Source organism: Antechinus flavipes, chromosome 2 (genome assembly GCF_016432865.1).
Source record: "Antechinus flavipes isolate AdamAnt ecotype Samford, QLD, Australia chromosome 2, AdamAnt_v2, whole genome shotgun sequence".
Classification (NCBI taxonomy): domain Eukaryota; kingdom Metazoa; phylum Chordata; class Mammalia; order Dasyuromorphia; family Dasyuridae; genus Antechinus; species Antechinus flavipes.
In genome coordinates this window covers 359493521-359508107 of record NC_067399.1, presented here as the reverse complement: position 1 = coordinate 359508107, position 14587 = coordinate 359493521, and the positions used below count along the sequence as shown (strand labels likewise).

Sequence of the window (14587 nt, the reverse complement as noted above, 5' to 3'; positions counted from 1 at the left end):
TGTGCATACTCTGATATCTTTGCTCAGAAATCTGGATTCTTCCTGTATCCTCGTAGCAGCCTTCTCTGTTTCTCTGGGCAGAGACAGGTGGAGCTACTACAAGTCTCACCTTTCTCCCTTGGAGTGGGTTGCCCCTCTGAATGGGGCCTTGAGCCCTTGAGTCCTGCTGCTCTATAAGCAGAGGCTGAGTTAAATGCACAAATGACTGTAGACCACCTAATTCATAGTGAACAGTCCATCTCAAACTGGATTCTCTGGCTGAGATGCTCTGGAACTGCAGAGAACCTGACATGCTTGCAACAGGGAGCTTTTGTATTGCTGATTAACTCTGGGGTCATCAGGGAGAGACTTATCCTTGCCATAAGTCCTTGCATTTTTCTAGTTTCATTTTGGTTTACTTGCTTCACATAGGGTTGGTCAAAATTATGATGCTAAGACCTTCCAGGTTTCAAGAGGAAGGTGATTCAATGATTTGAATATTCAGAAGAGAGAGTGTGGAATGTTATGCCATAGTCTCCTTGAATTGACCTACCTCAGTTATTCTGCCCCAATCCCCAGGTTGCAACACCACCCTTCCCTCTTGATTATTAGGATGTTTGATAAGAAGAAAGATCTTCTATTTTAGACATCATGACCCCAGGCCCTCCCTATTTATGAAAATGTCCGGTGCTTCCCCCCATTCTGTCATTGTTCTTTTTGATCCCAACTTATCAGAAGGTCCAGTGCCTCCCCTTACCCTGTCAGAACCCTGTCAGTCCATTCCTGCTCTCAGTGCTCTGATTCTGCCCCTGACTCAGCCATGTGCATATATACTTTAAGGGAAACACACATTAGCAGCTGGATGCTTTGGACATCAGCCCTGGGGGCCCCAGCACAATTTCTCCCTTTCAAATAAAATATTAAAAACTCTCTAATCTCTATCTTGCCTCAGTTTCTCCAGCATTGCATATGTTCATATATCATAATTTGTTCAATATACCCCAATTGATGGGTACCTCTTCAATTTCCTGTTCTTTGCTACAACAAAGAGAACTGCTATAAACATTTTTGGTCATGTGGGTCTTTTTCCATTTTTTATGATCTCTTTGTAATATAAACTAATCGGTAGTATTGCTAGATTTTGAGGAATTCACAGTTTTATAACCTTTGGGCATAGTTCCAAATTCTTCTCCAGAAGGATTGGATCAATTCACAATTCAAATAATAATTCATCAATGTTACAATTTTCCCATATCCTCTCCAACATTTACTGTTTTCCTTTTCTGTCAGCTTAGCCTATCTGATAGACATATTGTTTTAATTTGCATTTCTCTAATCAATAGTGACTAAGAGCATTTTTATGTGGCTTTTTAGTTAGCTTTAATTTCATCTGAAAACATCCTGTTCATATTCTTTCATCATTTATCAATTGAGGAATGACTTATATTATTATAAATTTGACTCAATTTTCTCTTTGAGAAATGAGGCCTTTATCAGAAACAGTCTGCAAAAATTGTCTCCCACCTTTCTACTTCCTTTCCAATTTGGGTTGCATTGACTTTATTTAGTGCAAAACCTTTTATTTAACTGTAATCAAAATTATCTATATTGCATATATCTATATTGTTCTCTGTCTCCTGTTTGGTCATACATTCTTCCCTTCTCCATAGATCTGAGAGGTAAACTATGCCTCACTCTCCTCATTTGCCTATGGTGATACTTTTATTTCTTTATTTCCTATTCTAATTCTTTCAATTTCTTTTTTTCTTCTCTTTTTTTCTTTTTCTTTCTCTCTTTTACTAAAACTAAGATTTCTAGTAGAACTGAATAATAGTTGTGATACTGGAGCATCCTTGCTTCACCCCAATCTTATTAGGAAGCTTCTAGCTTATCTTTAATAATGTTTGCTGATAGTTTTATCATTTCAAGTAAAACTCCTTTTACTCCTATGCTCGCTAGTGTTTTTAATAGGAATGTATGTTATAGGTTGACAGACTTTTTAATGTTGAATCAGCTCTGCTTTTTGGTATAAATCCATCTCATGTACATTGATGGACTGCTATTTCAGAAAGAAATTTGCTATTATTAAATATGTGCATACAATGTGAGGAAGTTGAATAGCTCGGCTAGATTGTAGTCAGAAGACTAGAGTTACAGTCTGACCTTTGACACTTATAAGATGTGTGATTCTGAGCAAGTCATTTAACCTCTATTTACCATAATCTACTGTAATAGAAAATGACACACTACTCCAGAATCCTTGTCAAGAAAACTCCATGGATGGAATTGGTGTGCCGTAGTCCACAGGGTCATACAGAATTGGACATGAGGACCAAGCATTTCAATCTTTTTATTTAAGGTTCTATTGTCTATTGAAATTCAATGGCTAGCCCAAAGCTTTTAATTGTTATTAATTATTTATACTTTGATACATATGAACTTCAGGTCCTTCAAGAAGCTCGAGAGTACTCAGTGCTAGTGGATAGAAAAAGACAATGTTTACCAATAGGAAAAAAAAAAAAAAGCCTATATTGGAACTCTAGGAACTAAAAAACAATTTTTATCAAATTCATAATTTTGATAAGGACTGACCCTGCTATTGACCTTTGTACTTTGTATAGGAATCATTGAGAATGCATTTGTCATGTATATTTAAGTGGATTCAGTGGTTAATTTTAAATATCCTGCTGAAATCTCATATAGAACAAGTGTTCAAACATGATACACCCTTTCTATGAAGAACATTTAATGATCTGCCCTAGGCCAGAATTAGAATATGAATTAGAATAACCACATTGTGTTGATTGTCTGCAGGCTAGTATTCTGTTTGAGTGCTTTTTATTTTCTTTTTATGTTCTCAGGGCAGAAATGTTAATGAATAAAGAACATGACAATAACCAATTGATCATTCTCTTCTCCCTTGATTCATTTGTTTTCTGTTACATCTGTGCCATATATTTTTCAGGAGGTAAGTATGGAAACAAACATTAAGGATTTTATGTTTATCCTTGATAGTGGTTTTGATGAGGTCCTAGGTAAACTGAGGGGAGAGGGTGGTAGACAGAAAAAGCCTGAAGTAGTGATAAGATCACTCCCTGAAGAAGTAAGAAAAGACCGTGAAGATCAGCTCTACCTTACAGTCCCACCCCTGTGGAGGTCTTGAGTAATCAATCTTACCTTTACTGTAATCCAATCAGAAAGCCAGGTATGATGTAAAATTCCTGAGACTAAATTTCTACTATAAAACTGTCCATGACTTATACCTTCTTTGATGAATCCCTTTTGGGTTAGCTTGCCACAGCATTCTGCCTCATGGTACCTTTCATCTCACCCCCTGCCCCATGCCTCATGGTATCTTCTAGGGTGCTAACTTCTCTATGGATTTAGCTCTGTAGTTATTGGCATACTTCCATTTTATGACATTTTCCCTGTCTCCTCGTTAATTGGGAGTTACACTGGGGAACTTGTCTTTTCCATTTTTTATTTGTTAAAAACCCCTTTCCTTACTAACTGTATGCTCTCTTAAATCTATTTCATATTTACCATTCCTGCAGTCGATTTTATTTCTTCATTTTGTCCATAACATCTTACCATAAACAAAAATCACTTTTGGCAATGAGAAAGCCATTATGAATTATTCACATGTGAATTGCTACCGGATCCCATCATTTGGTGCCAATCTCATCATTTGGTGTCAGAACCCAATCCCATGAGTTTCATAATCATTTGTTATTATAATCATCTTTTTGGTAGATCATTGAGAAGGACCAAAATGAATGGCATTAGGGCATAGTTTACTTCAAGTTTTTTTTTTAAAGATATTTTTTAATATACTGTCCTTTGTATATATAAAAAAAAAAATGTACTCTTAGCAGGACATGTACATTTTGCATTGCTTTTCCCAGTGATGGTGATGGGCTGCACTGAGTCATCCACAACTTCTCTTCAGAGTAATCCTTATGAGCAATGAGTATAAATGAGGAAGCTATATTTATAAGCATTTGATTTATTTCTGTGGCCAAGAAACAGAGCAAAGCCAAATAACTTAAAAAATAAAATAAAATCTTTTTTATCAGGTTAACTATTTTGCAAAGCATGAGAATGATTTAGGGTGGTCATCAGAAAATGGACCAAAGTGTGCCAGATCTGATACTTTTGTTTAGCTAAGTTAGCTTATTTAATCCATTTTTTGTTATTCAGATTTAACCTGGGATCCCCTGAATGTGTCCCATAAAATGCCCCCATGTTTATATTTATATCATCTATCTATTCCATTGTAAAGCTCTGAGCACTTTCTTCCCCCTTGGTGTATTTCTGTACAAGATCAAGCAAGATAACATTTAAGCAATGACAAACAATGACATCTAATTAAAACAGAATGGCAAGATAATAACAAGAAATTGATTCAAATATTAAATACTATCAGCAACAAATCACAAATGGTTCCTATGGTAAAAATCAATTGGCTCTATAGTTGGTTCTTAATCAGCCTAAGTCCCTGAGAGTGGCATATCAGTTTACTGAGAGCAGAGTAATCTATTTGTACTGACAGCTGTCTATGCTTAGTTACTTTCCTTGTCAATCATCATTTAATGAGCCCTATTTCTTTTTTTTTTCTTTTTAAAAAATTGAGTATTTTATTTTTTCCCAATTACATGTAAATATTTTTGACATTTATTTTTAAAACTTTGACTTTCTAATTCTCTCCCTTTCTCCCTCCCCACCATGCTCAATTAAGAAGGCAAACAATTTGATATAGGTTATATGTGGAGCTGTCTGTTTCAGAATAATGTAGCCAGGTAAATGTCAGAATTCTTTTCAAATGATTGTTCATGAAAGTATTATTATATCACTGCCAAACCTCTTTTTCAAATTCATGCTACTTACCTGGCATAATCCCTACATCTGGATAAGAGCAATGTTTTATTTAAGGGAGTCTCATATCCTGGAGCGCTTTTTAATAAACAGCCTATAGACAATTCTGCCTATAGACAAACCAAAGCTGTATTGGAAAATGGCCATTAAGGTCAAAAGCAACCTTCACCCCATTACACAAGTTTTAAAAGATGAAAAAAATCCTGAACATTTTTTTTAACTTTTAAAATGGCAATCAATATCTTTAGGAATAGAGACATATCTCAACAAGTTCCTATGAAAGAATAGAAAAGAAAAATTGACTCTCCATCTAGCTAAACAGGCTTGAAATTAATTTTCATACAATTCTAGAATTTCCAGTTCGGCTCAGCTTAGAAAGGAAGTTGAGAAAACTTGACTGCTCAAATCCTTGGATTTCACACATTAGAACAATTAGGAAAACTGCTGCTGCTATTGTTTGATAAATAGCAATAAAGAAACAAGTTCTTTTTCAGGAAATGAAGGTATGTAACAAAATTATCTAGAAAGGACATGTAAAAGAAATGCAATCAAGTTATCACACAAAAGGAGTCCTTACATAATGGAACTGATATTAGCAAAAAAAAAAAAAAAAAAAAAAAAAAACAAACCAAAACCAAAACAATAAAAATAAAAATAAAAACCCTACAAACCTCATTTCACAAAGCTAATATTAAAATTAGTTGCACTGAAAATTAAGGCACTGTTCCAAAGTGAAGCTGTAGCTTGTAATATGATTTCAATTGATTCTACCAGAAAGCAACTGTTGTATAATTGCATTGCTAAAAGTAAAAACACATTCTTAGTATATGAGTCATTAGCAATTTGCTTTTAATGAAAAACACTTGAAAAAACAATGCTTTTGCTTTTCAAAAAAAATTGAAAGTTCTCCAAAAATAGAGCAGGGTTGTGATCAGTATTAACGAAGGAAGATAGATAATCAATTGATTCATGAAGAAAGAACCTTCTTTTTAAGTTTTTTTTTTTTGAGGAATGTGAAATATTTAACAAAGATTTTGGGTTTTTAAAATGGGTTTTTATCACTAATATTTATTCCGAAGATCAAAATAAGCACATGCACTTAAATCTTCACCACGAATGGAGGAAAAGCCTTTTATGCATAGTTATATTCCCTTTTTTTATTGTGTTTTTTTTTTTAGTTACATTGTTCCCTTTCATATGAGCTATGAGTATTAGAATCAATTTTCTATCCCCTAGAAAAAATATTGATATAGACCGGACATACATGTCTTCAGGAAAATCATGCTGGTTTCCACTCTAAAACCACTTAAGAAATTGAGGTTATCAATCACAGGATACTGCTTTTACTTTCTATTAAATACAGATAGGGATATACACAAATTAATTTGATTGTTACATTGACAAATTTACTATCTACCTACTTGCCTATCTTGTCATTCAGGAGTAATTGGGTCTTCATGATCCCATGGACCATACCGTCTATGGGAATTTCTTGGCAAAGATACTATAGTAATTTGTCATTTCCTTCTCCAGTGGATAAAAACAAATAGATAAAGTGACTTGCCTAGTGTCACACAGCTAGTGTGACAGTTTTTGGTTCAGAGACCAGTTTTGAACTTAGGTGTTCCTGATTCTGTATCCAGCAATCTAGCCACTCAACTACCTGCCTCAAGAATCCTTCTAAAAAATAAAAATAAAAGAAAAAACAGAAATAAAAACTATACATAAAGTAAGCTCTTGGTTTTCCTATACAATCTTCTTGTTCTTTTGTTTATCAGATATCTAGAACAAGGCAAGACACACTAACCACTCTGGATTTTAATATTTTTTCTCTAATAACATTGGCCCATATGGTCACCAGTAACTACCATATCAGATCCATTTATCCATTTAATATCTGTAAGTTTTTGTTTGGAAGAAGAAAAATTTAAATATTCTGTCCATCCGCCATTATCTGGGAGAAAATACTCTCCTTTATACTAACTACCTTCATCACTAGGGAGAATGATCTCAAACTTAAGATAGTTTTTAATATAGCACTGATCCTATCAAATTCAAATCCAAATATATTACTGATGAATGCATCCTTGTTTTAGTATCTTTGAGTCCTAATTTTTCTCTTTGTTATTGACTCTGGGTTCTTGAATTCTGGCTTCCTGGACTTTCAGATTCCCAGATTCACTTTCCTGACTTTTTCAATCTTATAAGGTCACAGCCTTCATTTCCTTCACCTAAAACAATAGAACAAATGATAAAGCAGGCAAAGAAATGAGGCCTGTATCAAAGGGATCACATTACCTTTGAACAGAAAAAAAGGGCTGAGAAAGAAGAAATGGCAAGAAAGAGACAAAAACAAATTAAGAAAGAAAGTACAAAGCTGATGAAGATCTTTTAAAAGACTTAAACCCATTTGGGTTCTCAAAAGTCTGCCATTCACCAAATGCTTAACAAATCAGAATAAATTATAGAATGTTTATTCATGATCTAAAGTTTCACCAAGACCCATTTATTATAAAACATTACAAATCTCTAACAGATTCCCCAATCTCTTTCATATGGGGCTCATAGAAATTCAACTTTTTGATCAATCTCCCAGTAATCTGTACACTGGAATGAATGTTCCTTGATAATTGTTAAGTTTATAACAAAATAATAATAATAATAATAATAAAATTTTATTTCTAAGAGCAAGTAGAGCCAATATATCAAGAAAACAATATACACAAATGATTATAACAACATAAATTGGCGGCAGGGAGAGAAATAATTTAAAAAATAAAAGTGTTGAAAATTAAGATTGATTTTTGCCATGAAAAAGAGATGTGTTCTCTTATTTGTAGAGAATGGAAACCATGGATATGGAACACTACTTAAAATTTTGAACTAGGTTGATATGTGGATTAGTCTTGTTGGTTTTTTCCCCCTTAAATTCTTTTTTATAGCTGATGGCTATGGAAGAATAGAAACGAAGAGCAATATATTGGAACATATAGGTCATGTAAAGACAAACATTTTCAAATATTTTTCTCAAAGTTATAAATCACAAGAAGAAAGTATTTTGTAGGTTTGATTATTATTTTAATTCACATTAAATTATAAATTGAATATATAGTATATAAATGTACACATAAAATGTACAATGAAAAGGTGATTGATATTCATATAACTGTTATGTTGAAAAGCCCCATTAATGGCCAACTATCCTTTCCATATTATAGAGGCCCCTTTTCTTTATTATTGAACCCCTTTTTTGCAATACTTGGTAGTGTTTGCAACTCAGATTTTGTGTTCTTTTTTCATTTAGCTTTTTTCTTCTTTTATTATGATTTTGGCAAATATGAACATTTCCTAATACAAATAACATAAAATAGAATTATATGTGAAATTATGAATTTCCTTAATAGCTTTTTAAAAACCTTAATTTTAATTAAGGTTTTTGTTGCTGTTGTTTGTCCTTTGTTCTGGAAGAAGACTATGACATCAGGGAAGTGATGCCATGACATCCAAGTGAATTGAATTTAAGCGAGGGAAAGCTGTACAAGGTTATCTGCCTCACTTTCTCCTCCAGAGCCATATAGGTCTCTATATGGACAAGATATAGATCGAGACAATTGGATGAAATGGGAGAGTTTGCCTTTTTAAACTAAGGTCTTCAGCAGGTTTGACTGACGTTGCACCCATTCAGTGATTAAGGCTAGGCAGCAATGGAGGCAAAAAATCTCTTACCTCCTCCAAAAAATCTAAATGAATGAATGGATCTGGAAGGGGGAGATCCTCAGGGTTTCTGACTAAAGCAAAAATGACTGCTATTTACATTCAATCTGAATCAATCAGGACCATAACAATGACCAAATGGGGCTTGGCTTAGGACCTATTGGTGGCCAATTAGAATCAGGTTGGTTTTGGTTTAACGCTTGCTCCTTAAGAGATCTAGCCAATAAACCCCAAGATATTTTGGGAGGGTTCAGAGGCGCAAAAAAGAAAAAAAATGTTTTTAAGAATATTTATAGGTAAAGGTGTGCTTTACCTTTAGGGAAGGTAGGGGAAAGGAAGAAGGGAAAGGGGAAAGGAAGGAAGGAAGAAAGGGAAAGGTAAGGAAGGAATGAAGGAAGGGAGGGAGGGAGGGAGAGAGAGAAGAAGGAAAAAAAGAGAAGGGAGGGAGGGAGAGAAGGAGGGAGGAAGGGAAAGAAGAAGAGAAGGAGAGAGGGAGGAAGGAAGGGAGAGAGAAAGGAAGGAAGGGAGAGAGAGAGGAAGGAAGGGAGAGAGGGAGAGAAAGATGGAAGGAAAGAGGAAGGGAGGAAAGAAGGGAGAAAGGGAGGAAGGAAAGAGAGGGAGGAAGGAAGGGAAGGAGAGACTTTAATACTAATCTTGATTTTGAATGATTCTCTGAACTTTTTTCTGCTCCTTTCAATATTTTTTTAAAATGTTTCATTCATTTTATTTTATTTTCTTTCTTCTTGGGGGAGGGAATATCATGATCACTTTTCTCTAGAACTTCTCATTTATAAAACCCTAACTCTTATAACAAACCAAAATATTCATTTAAAATAAATAAACTTGTAATATATGTTTGAGTGAGTGTGTGTGTGTGTGTGTGTGTGTGTGTATGTGTGTTTGTTTGAAAATATGTATCTATCAAGAGGTGAGAAGAATGATTCAATAATAGTTTTCTGAAGTTGTGATTGCTCATTGCCTTAACCAAAGTTTTAAAGTCTTTTAAGTGTCTTTTTGATGATTTTGTCATGTAGTCCATTTTTAATTGTTCATGAAAGTTCATCAGTCTGTAGCTATTCCTCGTAGATACATTACTATGTTGAATTCCCAACTTATACTTCAGTGGGACCTTAAAACATTCCTTCCTTCTATAAATTGAGCCACTTCATATTCATGTTATTGTAAATGTGATAGATTATTCTTTTTAATGTACTACAATTTTTTACAAATACAGCTCTAAAATCTCCCAGAAATGTATATTTTGGAACAGACTTCTAGGAGTTCTGTGTAAAAGCATCTGGAATGGTTGTGGAACATTCTGGGAGAATAATGCTGAAAAAAGTTGGGTGGGGCTTGTCCTCCATCTTGGGAGCATACAAGAAAGAATCCAGATTTGCCTCACTCAGAGAGATCATGACTAACAGTGGATTACTGTTTTTTGAGAATAAGGCAATTGCCCTGTTGTTCAAAGACAATAAGATATTTGAGTTAAACCAGGTTGAACAGATCTGGTTCAGCAAAGTTTCTCCCTAGACATTACTCAAAGAGTTCTGCTCTCCTCTCTCAGGTCTAAACTGGACAAAGCTATTTCTTTCCCTAGCAGACAGAAGTATTTAGCACTATTGTATTATTTCTAATGAACTTTACTGTTTCACCTTGCTCCTTCTCTCTACCTCCTAGCCCCTGAAATTTCAGCCATCATCTTTAACTACCTGCTAAATATATAAGAAAAAATTGTTGTGATGTAGTAGAAAGAGCATAGCTTTGGAATTAGAAGAACCTGAGTTCAAATCCTACCTCAGACATTTATTTAATACTAGCTTACTCTGGAAAAGTCACAATCCCAATTGTTGGCAAACAAACAAAAAGAATAAGTTGTATCTAAAACACTATTCCCTCTCCCCTCCCTTTTCTTTTTAAACATAGGATATTTGTTATAGCACCGACAAAGAGTGGTAATCTCAGTCTCAATTTTCTCTAATATAAAATAGCACCTCCAATGCAAGATCAAATGAGATAATTTGCAAAATGTTTATCAAACTTTGCAAAGTGCTACATAAATATTAGTTATTATTACTATTAATAATTAATATATTAGGGCTACAAAATTTCAGAGCTAGAATTTTAACCCAGATTTTTAATGCTCCAAATTAAATTCTTTCTGTTGTAACATGCTGTCAAAGTTTTCCTTTCCTAGAGCTCTTTAGACAAAATCTAGAAAATTAGCCACTTGTCAGGATGATACATCTTTCTTCAGTTATAGATTAGAATGATGGATGGTGAGGTCCCTTTCAGCTCTGAGGTTTTATCATCATTGAAGACTTCATACTTTACATACAAATCAAAAAGAAGTCATAGATTATATGCAAGGGAAAGAAATCTTTGCATTTTGGACATTTCTGTTTATGAGTGTAGAGAGTAAGCATGGCATAATAGAAAAATATCAGTGGAGAGTTTCAGAGTCAGGAGAACTTTATTTCAAGTATTACTAGCTATATGATCAAGGGCAAATCACTTAACTACTCCAGGCCTTCATACAACTCTCCAATACTATAAATTATAGATCAGACCAGTGCTAACTTGTATCAATAAAGGAAGTTCTCTTTCCAGTAGTACCTTTTACTTATAAACTCAGTTTGATGTGGACCAAAGAAAAATATATAGGTGGATTTGATTCTCCCCTACTTTTAAAATTCTAAATTCACTTCTACAAGCTATTTCTGGTACCTTAGGTTGCTAACATTTCTACACAATCCATTTTATATACTACAGAATAAAGCCATGGCCTTGAATCAGTGTAATCAATGATGACTAAATCCAGACTCTTTAAAAACTTAGGTTTCATAATGTATCTTATTTTCAGGATCTCATAGATGCTTAAACATAGTGGGTCCTGTTACAGTCACAGTTTTAAATGAGTAATAAGCTTTGGTCACAAATAAGTCTATATGTTTCAGCTCTATGTCTTAACTTCAAAAGTAATCCAATAGAAGTAGAAATGAAAGCCAACCAAAATTTTTGAAGATACATTTTCCAATTGATACAACTTGCCCCATTGAGGTTGTAAATCTTTTTGAAGATGAGCTTGTGATTTTTTTTAAAAAAACAGAATGTATCTTGGACTGATTGAAGCAGACTTTAATAGAGTATTATCATTCCACAAGACTTCAAAGATGGGCCTTTTTTATTTTGACGGTGTTATTGTTGTTGCTGCTATTCCTTAGTTTTTGAAGAGAACCAATGACATCACAATGGGTAATGTTTTGAGTCTTGTTTGATTTTGATTTAAATAAAGTAGAGTTGCACAAAGTTGTCAGCCTCACTCTCTCTTTAGAATCATTGAATTATTGTGGCAACATAAAAGTCAACATGACAGGCATTGTCCTGGGGTATAGTGGATAATCTTGGTTAGCACTTGTTTTAGTTGCCTTCATGGCATTAGAACAAATTGTTTTCATTAGCCCATTCTTCTGGAGGAAGTCTTCATATACTTGGAATAGATATTCTACTATCTCACTGACAGATTTGAGAGCCATTGGTTACTCTTAACCTAGTTTTAGCCCATTTGCCAAGAGAGTTTATTAGGATGTCACTTCTGTACATCTTGGTGTTTCTTGAAGCCACAGGTGAGAGTTGACACCAAAGGTATCAAGTAGACTCCAAAGGTGGATGAACATTCCTGAAAAGGCTCAGTAACCTTTCACATCGGAGGTACTAATCCTTCTTGAATACCCTGTACCAATATTAAAATGAGGTTGTGGAAGGAACTTAAAAAAAAAAAAAAAGGGTATATATATGGAGTCATCTGCTCTTTCTTGCTCAGTGACCTTAAGGTCGTCATGTCAAAACACTGCAATGGTCCTAATATAAGTAGATGAAAATCTATTGTGTGAAATAGGCATTAGATTAGATATACTTGACCCCAAAGTAAGCAAGGAGCAATGGGTAGAAATTACATAGAAGGAAATTTAGATTCCATATGAAGAACAATTTCACAATAATTCTCCAACTGAGAAGTGGGCTGGCTCAGAAGGTTTTGCATCTTTGGAGATTTTCAAGAGATTGGATGATCACCTATTAAGTATGGTGTAATTCAGATTCTTGTTCAGGTGTGGATTGGGTTAGATGTTTTCTCAGGTCCTTTTCAACTCATATAGATTATGGTGATGAAAAATCTATGATCTCTGAGAGTCATCCAATATCTGTTTTAATACCAATCAGTACATGTTCATTTTTTTAATGCTATCCAAAGACCTTGTTAGACACCACTAATTTTTATCTGCTGTGTATATATCTGCCTACCTATAGCCTGCACCCACTGATAACAATTCTATACCTAAATGCTTCATAGAATCATTATCTTCCCTATCAAAATGTATCAAGCAATTAAAGGTATTTATATCATGAGAGCTCACTTCATTTCCATATCAAAATTTAATACTAAGATCAACATTAGACTTCCGGGGGCGGAGCCAAGATAGTGGAGAAGGCACACACGACTCTCTAAGCTCCTCTCCTTCCCCTCATAACCAACTATTTAATCCAGACTCAAAAGTAGCTCTTCACTGCTTAAATTCATGAAGATGAGAAGCACTACAACTTACCAGCTGAAGTCAATCCGGAAGCTCGCCAGGAAAGGTTTGTCCTGACGGGCCAGGAACAGACTAGCACAGGCAGCGAGAGGCTAGCGTCCTGAGCAGATAAGGGGCGGGGGTGATCTCTGTGGCTAGAGAAGTTATAGAGAGGACTCTGCTATAGGCTAACTGCTCTGCCTTGACTACAAAGCAGTAAACTGGCAGAGAAATTAATGCCTGAAACAAAGGGTCCTCTAAAAAACGCCAGAACCTAACAAGATCTGGCTGTAACCCCTCAAACCCGGAAGTGACTCAGGCAGACTTTACCGCAGCCCTGCGGCCTCATCCTGCAGTTCAGGGCTTTTGCGGGGGCAGTTACTAATCTGCACGGCAGGGGGGCACAGCCTGGGCAGCCTCTGATCGGCAGAGTGGGGGGCTCGGCCTGGAGCAATAGAACCTTCCCAGCTGACTGTGCTTCGGGGCAGACACTTCTGGACCCTGCAAATCCATTCACTGCTGAGCTGCTAATACCCATAGCCCCAGGGCAGGGTTTGGCTTGGGGCAGTGAAACTCTCACTGCTAAGTGTCTAGCCCCAGGGCAGTAGTTATCTCACACAGCTGAGGTTCTTTGCAGGGCACTTTCCCAGTTCATCCCTGCAGGCCTGAGTTACTTTCAGGTGGGGAACTCTTTCCCAGAGCATTCCAGTACCTCGTTGCTTTTTGGAGCCGGTTGGCAGGACAGCTACCCATCCATATACCTTTCACTGCTCTGCAGAGGAAGCTGGTAACCTCCTGGCTCTGAAGGCAAACCTTACAGTCTTTAACAAAATGAGTAAAAAAATCAAAAGAACGATTGATAGTTTCTACGATTGATAGTTTCTACACAGAAAAAGAACAGCTTTTCAACCCTGAAGAGACTAATAGCAGACAGTTTCCAGACAATTATTGGTCTCCAGTACAAAAGGCTCTCCTAGAAGAGACTATTAAAAACCTTAAAAGAGAACTAGAAGAGAAATGGGGAAAGGAAAGAGAAGCTATGCAAGAGAGCAACAACTTCCTAAAATGTGAATTGGAAAAGATAAAAAAACTCCCAAGAAGTGCAGGGAAACAGAATTTGCGAATTGGAAAAAAGAAAATGACTCACTAAAAAAAAAATTAGTGAAATGGAAAAAAATTCCATAGAGCAAAACAACTCAATTGTACATATACAAAAAGAAGTAAAAAAAGCTAATGAAGAAAATAACTCACTAAAAATCAGAACTGAACAAATAGAAATGACTGATTCATTGAGACATCAAGAATCAGTCCAGCAAAATCAAAAAAATGAAAGATTGGAAAAAAAATGTCAAATATTTACTTGGAAAAACAACAGACCTGGAAAATAGATCTAGGAGAGATAACCTGAGGATCATCGGACTACCAGAAAATTATGATGAAAAAAAGAG

At 35.3% G+C, this 14587-nt stretch overlaps 1 protein-coding gene across 3 annotated transcripts in view; it reads left to right on the top strand.

Annotated features, from left to right (window-relative positions):
• Positions 1–14587, top strand: part of SLC25A48 (solute carrier family 25 member 48) — a 173746-nt gene that overhangs the window by 118005 nt on the left and 41154 nt on the right. Inside the window, exon 8 of one of the 3 annotated variants that reach the window (XM_051978143.1) lies at positions 2841–2880. The exons of the other annotated variants lie outside the window; for them this stretch is intronic. The gene's annotated coding sequence lies outside the window, so the exon portion shown is untranslated. Of the gene's footprint in view, positions 1–2840; positions 2881–14587 lie in introns of those variants that run through there. 3 annotated transcript variants of the gene reach the window in all.